A 12,856-nucleotide genomic window follows, 5' to 3' on the forward strand; every position below is an offset into this window, starting at 1 on the left:
CGGTTCCACACTACTTCAGGCCATCGCCGTGACTGGTGAAGGGATAAACTGCGGGAAGACGGTTTCATTTTCCAACCCACAGTACAAAACCTTGCGCGCCGACTATATAACGCACTTGACCGTGGTACTTTTAGATAAAGACGGCAAGTATATGAATGTAGGGTACCTCAGTGCTACCTTAGAAATACAATGAGTATGTTGGACGCAGCCGGACCCAGGTCTGTGTGCCTGTCTTTAAGCGACTTGGCAGATGTGTCGGAGTTCGAACTTCAAGGCCACGAAGGTAAAATCTACGCCTTCCAGTTTCAAAGTGGCAAGTACAACCGCAAAAAGATACGGGGGGGGGGGGGGGGGCAAGCAGAACCTACCACGTTTGCTTCCCTTGAAGATGTCTCATCCTCTGCAGAGCAAGAGCGCAGGTCGCCGTCTGAGGTGATTGAAGAACAAAAACTCTCATTAATTCGCCTCTAAGACCGCTTTCTTCTTACCAGAGCTCGCGACCCCGATTGGTTGATATATGTGAAAGTGACCCCGATATCGGTCCAGCTCACTAGGGCCGATGTGAAAAAAGTTTTCAACTCCGGAAACTATTTCGTGTCGTACGTACCAGCCAGCAGCTGTTATCTAGATCGGGACAGAAGAGGCCGCTTCGTACTAATGTCGAGGCTGGGAGAGCCCGTGCGTCTTACCGCGCAAACCGATTTTAAGGCCGCACTACTACTAAACCCTGGATCTATACTCATCTTCGACCTCATACTTGGCGCGGGCAGTCGCCGTTGCACTTTGATTACCGGGGTGAAAATAAGGTGGCCTGCGGAGCACGATACAAAGGATTTCAGACTTATGATCAAATTACCGGCCCAGGGCGACCCAGTCATCCGGAGCTCTCTCGAGGATATACGAGTCGTCGCAGGGGGCGTTTTAAATCTCAATGCAATCAATTTAGAGTGCGGCATAGGCCTTCGCCGCTTTCGTGTTAGTAGCCCCGATGACAATTTAGAGCTAACCGACGTTATTGATTCGTAGGACGGACAATATGGGGCGACTGTACCCGACGATCATGGATGAAGACTCCTTGCCGCCGGACGGTGCGGCGCCGACAATTACGGATGACCACCCCTTGGCCCCGACCACGCTGACGATTATGGTTGAAAATCCCTTGGCCCCGACCGCGCCGCCGGAGAGCGTGGCGCTCGCCCATCGCCTGCAGTATATCAGCGAAGTACAGAGGCAGCTTGAATCTGAGCGAGATCTCCGCCGGGCCTTGTACAAAAAGTACCAGCGTGGTGTCTTGGCCACCGAGGCCCTTGATTCAGCCATGCTCATGGCCGGTTTAGGCCTAGGGGTTGCAGGCGTGGGGCTACTCACAACGATAATTGCAACCCCTGCTGTCTTGGCCATGGAAGCTGCGGCCCTAGCTTGCGGTGTCTTAAATGTCGCCTGATAATCCGTTAGCCGCCGACTTCACGCAAAGGCCAAGAAACATAACGATATACAGCTGTTGGCTGAGGCCAAACTTAACAGCATCCGTGCGCAGGTATCTACGGCATTATCTGATGGTGTTATTTCGGACGTAGAGTTCAAGCAAGTCGTTCAGGAGCTCAAGAACTACTCTGATCTGAAGCAGGAGATACGCGCTAAGTCTCGTAAGGCATTCAACGCCGTAGAGATCGATGAAAGCACGAAAGAACAGCTTATAGATCGAGGCCGAAAACTAGCTCGGCATGAGCTTAAAAACGCTCTTTCCGAATGATGTTCTGGGGAGGTGCCCAGGGCAACCCCCATGCTATGTCTCGAGAGCCCCGGGGGCAGGGCATTAGCCAGGATCTGACAATAGGGCGTCCAAAAGGCAGGGGGTTTTGGGGCCGCCGTTTGAGGCCCCCGTAAATAAGCAGGGGGTCTGCCGCCGGAGACATTTTATCGCCACTGTATCTTTGAAAATCAAGACCTTTTAATAGCTTTAATTGCTATTATATCACTGGAAATAATGTATTACTATTGGACCCCAAGAAATTGACAGTTTTTAGGGGCACCCAATATATACTATCCAAAAAAAGAAACGCATAACCCGGTTTTTTGCGGAGGTGATGCAGTGTTTTCAATTATGCATAACTAAATAAGAATTGTTATTCTGCAAATATTTTTTAACACAGATTAAGGAAGGGTCCATATCTAGACAACAAGGCCATCAACTTGAGGTAAGACACTCACAATGAGTCTCCCACTTGAGTGGAATGTCAGTATCTGTTGTGACCACCACGGGCACGAATAACAGTTCTGACACGCCTTGTGATGGACTGGATGAGACGCTGGATAGAGGCATGGGGAATGTTCTGCCACTCCTCCTGCAAACATGCAACTTGCTCTTGAAGCGTTTGGGGTTGAGGTTGACGTTGGCGTAGACGTCGATCAAGTTCATCCCACAGATGCTCAGTTGGGTTAAGATCCGGGGAACGGGACGGCCAGGGTAGCACATTTACATTGTTTTCGGCGAGGAAGTCCCTTGTGACACGTGCCGTGTGCGGTCTGGCGTTGTCCTGCTGGAACAACTCCCGCTGAACGTCAATGACAGGTAAGAGGTGTGGCTGCAGGATGGTGTCTCGGTAGCGTACGGCCGTAAGATTTCCCTGAACGTGGACAAGATTTGTACGACCAGTATACGATATTGCTGCCCACATCATCACACTCCCTCCACCAAATCTGTCCACTTGATGTACGCAGTTAGAGGCATACACCATCGGAGGCGATTGGCGCGATGGTGAGGACGCAGCACGATCCCAACATAGGGCCTCCTGGCTCTCAGTCCATGTTCCCTCAGCCTGTTCCGCACTGTCTGACCTGATATCCTCCTCAGTCCCGGTATGCTGGCTGCTGTGCTTTCAGCTGTAGTACAACGGTCACGCAAATGGAGGACCCTTATGTAGCGATCTTGGGTGCTGTAGTGACACGTGGTCGACCTGAACGCCGACGGTCATTTGTTTTCCCAGTATTGTTGTAGCGGGCAGCAAGCCGTGAAATCGTGCTCTGGCTGACGTGTAGACGCCTAGAAATGGACGATTGGGACTCTCCAGCTTGAAGTCGTCCAATGGCAATATTTCTTGTGACAGTGTCAAGACGTGGCATGTTGAATCAGCTTGAAAACACCACTTGAAAGACGCCGATTTCCGGCCCGAAGTTGCGGTTTTATAGTCACACACTGCATGCTTTCCATGCGTAAGTTCGGCGTGTAAGACTGCACGTGATGCAGTGTGGTGCTGTATTTTTTACTTCTTCCAAAAACGGCCTCCAAACTCAACATTTTCAACCAAGAAATGTTTTGAGGAATAAAATGTGTGCTAACTGTGACTATTAACAATATTAAAACACATTTTGCTCATGAAATGAAGACAAAATGTATTTATTTCATTTAAAAAAAAAACAAAACACCTATGCGTTTCTTTTTTTGGATAGTATATCACACTTTTCCCACCAATGACTGACACTGAGTGCGAATCACTAAAAAGCGTACATAAATTTTATATTAAACTATGTAAGGTTACAATCTGTTATGCTTTGGACAACCAAGTGTGAAACAGGAGGTAGAAAAACAAATTGAACTGTAAAATATACAATTCAATACAGATGGAAGGAAAACAATGGCAATTTGGCACAGCAGTTCTGACAGTTCAAGTGTGAATGCTGTGAATCAGGAGGTAGAAATAAACTGTGAACAATAAAATACACAAAAATACATATAAAAGGAAAACAATCAAAATGCATGGTAATTTGGCACAGCAGATGCATGTCGCTCACAGTTACACTACTTCACATTAAAATGCAACGGAACCAAACCAAAATACGGTATACATAGCTCTTACAACTGAGACTGAGAACAAGCAAAATTATCACCACTGAATCTGTGACTGTTACTCACTAAAAAGAGTAGTGTCACCAATCACCATACGATTTGAGCAGCTAAGTCACAGTAGGTAGAAATAAACTTTGTAAAATACAAAAAACAAAACAAAACAAGAAACAATTCAAATACATGTACTATCAGTCACATATCTATGTCGAGAAATTAACTTTTGGCACAGTGACACAGTAGTGCATGTCAAACATCATTTCTGTCATCTGAATACATATATGAATACACTTTGAAAACTTACATGTTAGAAAAATATTCACAATCTAGTATACATACATATAATGTTAATACACTTTGAAACAGTGTACTGGTCTGTGGGCTGGGACTAAACTTGCCTGCCGCGCACTTAATGGGACTCCTTTCTCGTGGGTCGTCTACAATTTCTTCATCGCCGTCACTCTCACTGATTACGAGCGCTAATGCAGACAACAACAACAACACAACCTCACGTATGTTTCGATGGAACGATCTTGAATATATTTATTTTGTTTTTTACCCCCCCCCCCCCAAGAAAATGTTGATTCAAAATTTTGCCTGTCCAATATACCCCTTTTGGCTGGAATGCCCGTCCAGTTGGACGGGTGTCTGGCTAGCCTGGTGCCCGGGGGTAAAAAAAAAATCTGCCCAGTGTGGGGCTCGAACCCATGGTCCAAAAAGCAAAAGGCCTGGTTTATAGCTCAACCTGTTACCAATTAACCACCACCCTAACGGCGGGCTCCGGATTTTTTGCGCTAGCGACCCACCGTTAGGGGGGTTAATTGGCCCTGACACATCCCACTACCTTTGGGCCATCTACAACACCCCTTGGTAAGGCCTCTCTGCCTCCGAAACTGTCGAAAGTTACAGAGATTCCTTAGAAGTGCGTAGAGCCCGGCGCCGTATGCAGGTAATGTATTCATATACTACATATACAGGAGACCAAATCCGGATTGGAGCTAGCAAACATCCCCTTATATATGTAGTATATGAATACACCCCTTACAAACAGCGCCTTTCCCACCTCTGTCAGCCGACTGAGCTATATCCCACGACTCGCGAAACATGGGCTATATTGGAAGGACTTTTCCGCATAAACAAAATATCTCCAATCCTCCTAAAAATACTGGACCTTATCAAACAAAAGACTGTCACATTTATTTTTCATAAAAACCCGTAGTTTAAGCCCTATCCTGGGGAGAAAATCAGCTGAATCACCCTGTTGTGCAACACAGCCGACCTATATATAGACTATACGCCTTATCTGCTAAATACCAACTAGGTCGCCTCATATCAAAGTGTGTGTGTGTAGGCTAGACTTGTACATAAGCGTGTATGCCTTGGCTGGGAAGGCGCCTAAGGGGGGGGGGGGTTATGGGGGAAACAGGAAAAGATGGGTGGGGGCCTCTATTTGTTATGGGGAGGGCCCCAAGGGGAGGGTGCGCCAGAACCCCTATTCCCTATACTACTGATGTGGAACGGAAATCCGTTATCAGGAACTATTTTGGATGCTTGAGTTTGGTACAGTTTTCCTTATGTCTTAAATGACAACGTTATGGGGATTGGCAACGTAACATCTAGTCTACCAAAGTATTGAAATATAATACAACTGTTCAAGAGCCATCAAAGAAATCAACGCAAGTAAGTTTAATAAGGTGTCGAAGAATAGCAACATAGCTGTCAGCTATCTGGTAGGTTTGTCTAAAACCACTAATAGCGTGCACCCTCTAGACACAGTATTACATGCATTTCCTCGTAAAGTATTAATTAAAATGTAACATCCACTTCTACACTTTCTGTACAACCCGATGTAATCAGGGTGATCAGTGTCAAATTATATCCTGTTTTCTACTTTACCATCCTGTCAGAACAGTTCGTACTGCTAAAAATAGACTTTTCCAAAACTTAAAGTATTTAGATAGGGTCTTGATTTAATCTACCAACCAAATGATGCAGAAGTTTGCAATGATGTGCCACATTATTTCAACTTACAACAGGTCCCATGAATTTCCTACCAATATACAAAAGCAATTCCATCCAAGATATTTAATTACGTTTAATTGCAGTTAAAGATTTTGAAAAGTCCGATTATACATCTGGTAGATACAGTTGTAACTATGAATGGCCAAACTTCATTTACAATCCATGTCAACATGTCATGACCAGTAACCTTGATATTTTAAACAATGATGATTTACGAAGGTGAGACGTCCGAAAAAGAGCTGAGAAAGATAAATAAATTTATGAGAGCTAATAAGAATATGGCCATTTTAGCGCTTGAAAATTTTCAAAATAAATTGTCTAAGCTGAAGAAAGTAGAAACTTCAGTCCTTGACACTTGGCTTGAGATAGTTAAGACAAACGTTGTGTATGCAGACCGCCATCTTAATACTAATATTCATGCGACAGCCAAGCAAGTTCTGAATGATCCTACCGCGGGAAAGGTATTTGATGACCTTCAGAGGACATACGTTATTGTTCCTGCGCACAAGGCCCCCAATAATATTATATTTGTCCGCAAGAACTATTACTATCATGTTCTGGTGGAGGAAGCTAATATCACAACAACTGCCGCAACATCAAAATATTCCATCACGACCAATACTCTGGAGGAACTATTTAAAAAGCATCAGTTCTTTCTCAAACAGACGAGTATATCCGTACCTTTCCGTCACACAGATACACCACAAATTTACTGGATTCTAAAAATGTATAAATCCCCATACAAAGCTCGCTTTATTGCGGGTCGAAGCTGTACCACCAAACTCGTATCTGCTCTCTTAAGGAAGCGCTACAGTCATTTCGGAAGTACTGTTGTGCAATTGCAATAAATTCAGGCGTCAACTATATGTGGATACTTAAAAACTCTAAACGTCTCACTGAAAAACTAGACGCTCTAACACACATACGGTATAAGGATATATTCACGTGGCATTTCTCTACTCTCTATACTACGATTTCTCACGCGGATTTATTAGACAGAATTTCATCAGTAATTGTATCGAGGTTTAATAAAACTGGTCACCGCTACATTAAGGTCAAAGGCAACAAAGCGTTCCTCAGTTCATCTACACGCAAGGGTTACCATTTATGGGATGTTTCCATGTTCATTGATTTGCTTGATTTCTCATTAATAACATCCATGTGAAATTCGGGGAGCCACATATCAACAGTGTATAGGTATTCCGAAGGGTACAAATTGTTACCCCATTTTGGCCTACCTATACCTGTTCTCAAATGAATATGACTATATGCAGAAACCATTAAGGACTAATCCTCGCCATTTTCCATTCGCTAAATGGTATATTGATGATCTGCTGGCTCTGCTTTGAAAAATCCATATATAGGAAATCTTATCTGGACCTATATTTGTACAAAGAACAACTTTCCTCTCTCGCAGACTTTAGGACCAGAGGGATAGTTTCAACTTTGACATGGTAAATTATCTTTACTTGGACAGCAATCTACCGAAGAGTCCTGCATCTGGCGTATACATATCTCGCTGGGTAGCATTTGTTAGATCCTGGGTGTTATGTGACGATTTCAATCAACGTCACAAGTTATTACTGCAAAAACTAGTGTGTCAAGGTTATTCTATCAAACGCCCCCACTCCATGTTTCTTAAGTTTTACAATGAATAGAATTCTTTTGTAAGTAAATATGGACAGATCGTCCTGTGATTTGCAGAAAACCGAACAAAAGCAAATTTTGAAAGGATAATGATCCAACCAGGAAGAATAAAGCAATAGACTATTCGAAATTTTGAACACGGCAAAAGTATATATTCAGGAAATCCGATGTTTCATTATATATTTGCGCCAAGGTTAATTTGATTACATCTGGTAAATTTTGATTTGATTGGGTTGGTGTTTCACGCCATACTCAAGAATATTTCACTTATACGATCACCATCTTCGTTAAGGTGGGAGGAAACCTGGCAGAGCAAAGGGCAGACTCACGACCATCCGCAGGTTGCTGCTAAAGAGAAAGCCACTACGGTCTCGACTTGAACTCACAGCATCCGCATTGGTGAGAGGCTCATTTGTCACTGTGTGCTAACCGCCTCGGCCACGGACGCCCACTTCTGGTTAAAACAGAAGGACTTTTCTTTTAGGTACGTCAATCCTGAGAAGTGTTTAGAGTGCAGACAAGATCTTTCTATATATTTCTTTGTGTAATTGTCAGCGATCGATCATGGGTGTTATTTTCTTTACCCCAGTACTGTACACATTCCCACCAAAGTAACCAGCTCAGCTGTAACTGGACTTGTTATTGGGATATGTCACGCCCACATGTGCTCATACACCTTTGGTCCATGAGAATGATACTGCTAATGAAGTAAAGCAGTGGTGTCATAATGATGGCGTTATGGTCATCATACAAGGCGTACTTCTGATAAATTCACCAGACCTGCCGACAATGATCCATTGTAACGCTGGGTGTTCTGGTGTGGAATCACATGCCACTTGTTTCTGAAAAAATTATGACGTCCCATGAGGCAATGAGTTCTTGGAGTTGAAACCAGGCTTATAGAGTTATGAATTATAAAAGTATTCCAGCTTCATTTTCCTGCAATAATACAGACGTATCAGTGTGTAGAGATTGTGTTGTTACGTGTCACCAAAGAAAGGCAATTTTGACAGCGAGTTTGGCTGATTTTACAGACAACTGAATATAGGCGACTGGCTAAAAGAAATAGACTATAGTAAAGGCAATCCTGGCCACTCTCGCTGTGAACAGATCAGACCAATTACCACTAAGCCACTCTCGCTATGAACAGTCCAGACCAGTTTCCTCTCTCCCCCTCACTCACAAGTGCCCTTCACTGAACTTACCTTGGATTACAAAATGGGACAAATGAAAAAATAAAGGTCACACTGAAGTGTGTTTTTCCAAGATCCCTTGTTACAAAAAATCTAAAGGTTTTCTCGCCATATCAAAGAGCATAAAAAAACTGACTTATGCAAGGGACCTTCCAATAAATCCTTTACATTTTTTTTCTTTTAGGAGCGTAGGTAACGTATTCACTGGAATCCGTTGTACATTGATGCTTTGCTCGTATCTTCGAGCATATGTTTAAAATAATTATTGTGTATATAAGTATGTTGTCTCGGGGATTGAGGGATACCTTCCAAAACCTCACCTGTACCCCTGGGCGGCAGGTGCCATATGAAATGTACGTGGTTTGTGTGTGACTGATGAGAGGTCCTTCGATATGTATAATCCCACTTTCCCTCTACAATTTCTAATCGAGTTCTGGTGGAAATCCGGAAACCAGGCCTTTCATCTTTTCGGTTAGGGCGAACCGTTCGAACTTTGTTATAAATTTACTTGGTATCAAATTGTATGTTTGCCTTTCGAGACAATTTTAACATAACCCTACCGACGTACACCGTCGTACGCCGAAGAGATTGATAAATTATTTCAACATAGTATGATGAGAGTGGGTTTTGATTTATTACTTATTTATTTGACTGGTGTTTTACGCCGTGCTCAAGAAAATTTCATTATACAACGGCGGCAGAAGTACATGTGTAGTATGGTGCCATTGGGTTATGAAGTCAGTATGATAGAAGTGCACACTACATGAATGGTACCACTGGGCTATGAACGTCATTATGAAAGAAGTGCATACTACATGAATGGTGCCATTGGGTTATGAAGTCAGTAAGGTAGAAGAGAACACTAAATGAATGGTGCCTTTGGGTTATGAAGTCAGTATGATAGAAGTACACACTACAAGAATGGTATCATTGGGTTATGAAGTCAGGTATGATAGAAGTGCACACTACATGAATGGTGCCATTGGGCTATGAAGGTCATTATGATAGAAGTGCACACTACATGAATGGTGACACTGGGTTATGAAGTCAGTAAGATAGAAGTGCACACTACATGAATGGTGCCTTTGGGCTATGAAGTCATTATGATAGAAGTGCACACTACATGAATGGTGCCTTTGGGTTATGAAGTCATGTATGATAAGAAGTACACACTACATCAATGGTACCATTGGGTTGTGAAGTCAGTATGATAGAAGTGCACACTACATGAATGGTACCATTGGGCTATGAAGTCAGTATGGATAGAAGTGCACACTACATAAATGGTACCATTGGGTAATGAAGTCAGTATGATAGAAGTGCAAGACACTACATAAATGGTACCATTGGGTAATGAAGTCCAGTATGATAGAAGTGCACACTACATGAATAGTGACATTGGGTTATGAGTCAGTATGTAGAAGAGAACACTACATATATGGTACCATTGGGTTATGAAGTCATTATGATAGAAGCCCACACTACATGAATAGTACCATTGGGAAGTCAGTATGATAGAAGCGCACACTACATGAATGGTGCCATTGGGTTATGAAGTCAGTATGGTAGAAGAGAACACTACATGAATGGTGCCTTTGGGTTATGACGTCATTATGATAGAAGTGCACACTACATGAATGGTGACACTGGGTTATGAAATCATTATGATAGAAGTGCACACTACATGAATGGTGCCATTGGGCTATGAAATCATTATGATAGAAGTGCACACTACATGAATGGTGACACTGGGTTATGAAGTCAGTAAGATAGAAGTGCACACTACATGAATGGTGCCTTTGGTTATGAAGTCAGTATGATAGAAGTACACACTACATAAATGGTACCATTGGGGTTATGAAGTCAGTATGATAGAAGTGCACACTACATAAATGGTACCATTGGGCTATGAAGTCAGTATGATAGAAGTGCACACTACATGAATAGTGACATTGGGTTATGAAGTCAGTATGGTAGAAGAGAACACTACATGAATGGTGCCTTTGGGTTATGAAGTCAGTATGATAGAAGTGCACACTACATGAATAGTACCATTGGGTTATGAAGTCATTATGATAGAAGCCCACACTACATGAATGGTACCATTGGGTTATGAAGTCATTATGATAGAAGCGCACACTACATGAATGGTGCCATTGGGTTATGAAGTCAGTAAGGTAGAAGAGAACACTACATGAATGGTGCCTTTGGGTTATGAAGTCATTATGATAGAAGTACACACTACATGAATGGTACCATTTGGTTATGAAGTCAGTATGATAGAAGAGCACACTACATGAATGGTACCATTGGGTTATGAAGTCATTATGATAGAAGCCCACACTACATGAATGGTACCATTGGGTTATGAAGTCATTATGATAGAAGCGCACACTACATGAATGGTGCCTTTGGGTCATGAAGTCTGTATGATAGAAGCGCACACTACATGAATGGTGCCATTGGGCTATGAAGTCAGTATGATAGAAGTGCACACTACATAAATGGTACCATTGGGTTATGAAGCCAGTATGGTAGAAGTACACACTACATGAATGGTGACATTGGGTTATGAAGTCAGTATGATAGAAGCGCACACTACATGAATGGTGCCTTTGGGTCATGAGGTCAGTATGATAGAAGCGCACACTACATGAATGGTGCCATTGGGCTATGAAGTCAGTATGATAGAAGTGCACACTACATGAATTGTACCATTGGGTTATGAAGCCAGTATGGTAGAAGTACACACTACATGAATGGTGACATTCGGTTATGAAGTCAGTATGATAGAAGTGCACACTACGTGAATGGTGACATTGGGTTAAGAAGTCAGTATGGTAGAAATGCACACCACATGGATGGTGCCATTGGGTTATGAAGTCAGTATGATAGAAGTGCACACTTCATGAATGGTACCATTGGGTTATGACGTCATTATGATAGAAGTGCACACTACATGAATGCTATCCTTCATTTGCCTTCAAATGCTCCAAGAAATAAATCAGAAACTTAATTCTTTCTTAATTTATTTATTTTGTATATAGTTTTTACAGTTAAATATTTTTCATTTCGCACCCCTCGATGAGTCTCCCCACCCTTGACAATGATCTGTGTCGTCTTTCTCCCGCCAAGGTAAACACGTGGCCAGTGCAGGGAAGCCTGTTTTGTAGTCAGGCACAATTGTTCGGGTGACGTCAAATTATTCAAAAACAAGTGGCATGATATTGGGAGTTCAATATGTTTTCACGGAGGACGACACCAGATACCAGAACTGCTGTCGACTGAACTGTAAATCCTGTAACTGACACTACCATATTTGAATTTGTTTAAACGTCTTCGTATGATATAACATAATAAATAAATTTTATTTTATCTCTTGTAGTACATGATTTCACAACGGTATAGATTTAAGGGATGGATGTTAGGAAATTAAGGTTATTGGCAGAGGCACAGTGGTGTTGGCTGTGTTACTGCGTGGAGTTTGTTATCGCCAGCTGTTGGTGCAGCCATGTAGTCTATTGGCAGAGACAGTAGTGTAGGCTGTGTTACTGCGTGGAGCTTTTTCTCAAAACCTGTTGGTAAGCCATGTTGTCTATTGGCAGAGAGAGTAGTGTAAGCTGTGTTACTGCGTGGAGTTTGTTCTCACCACCTGATGCAGCCATTATCCAGCATGCAACTTGCTTTTGAATAATGGTGACGTCACCCGAGGCAATGAGTTATTGGTTTCGATACATAGCTTATAGAGATTAACATTATGAATTATTTATTTATCTATTTGATTGGTGTTTTGCGCTGTACTCAAGAATATTTCACTTATATGACGGCGGCCAGCATTATTGTGGATGGAACCCGGGGTAAACCCACGACCATCCGCAGGTTTGTGACAGACCTTCCCACATATGGCCGGAGAGGAAGCCAGCATGAGCTGGACTTGAACCCCTGCATTATGAATTAGAAAAAGTATTCTAACTGCATTTCCCTGTAATAATATGGAGGTTCAACATGTCAGTGTGTAGAGCTTGCATTGTTACGTGTCACTGGCTAAAAACAAATTTTTGTAGGGAATATGACTGATTTTACAAACAATTGAATATAGGTGACTCCATAAAAGAAATAGACTATAAGCCCATTGAGGTAAAGAACATTT

This window comes from Liolophura sinensis, unplaced genomic scaffold, assembly GCF_032854445.1.
Source record: "Liolophura sinensis isolate JHLJ2023 unplaced genomic scaffold, CUHK_Ljap_v2 scaffold_14, whole genome shotgun sequence".
NCBI lineage: Eukaryota > Metazoa > Mollusca > Polyplacophora > Chitonida > Chitonidae > Liolophura > Liolophura sinensis.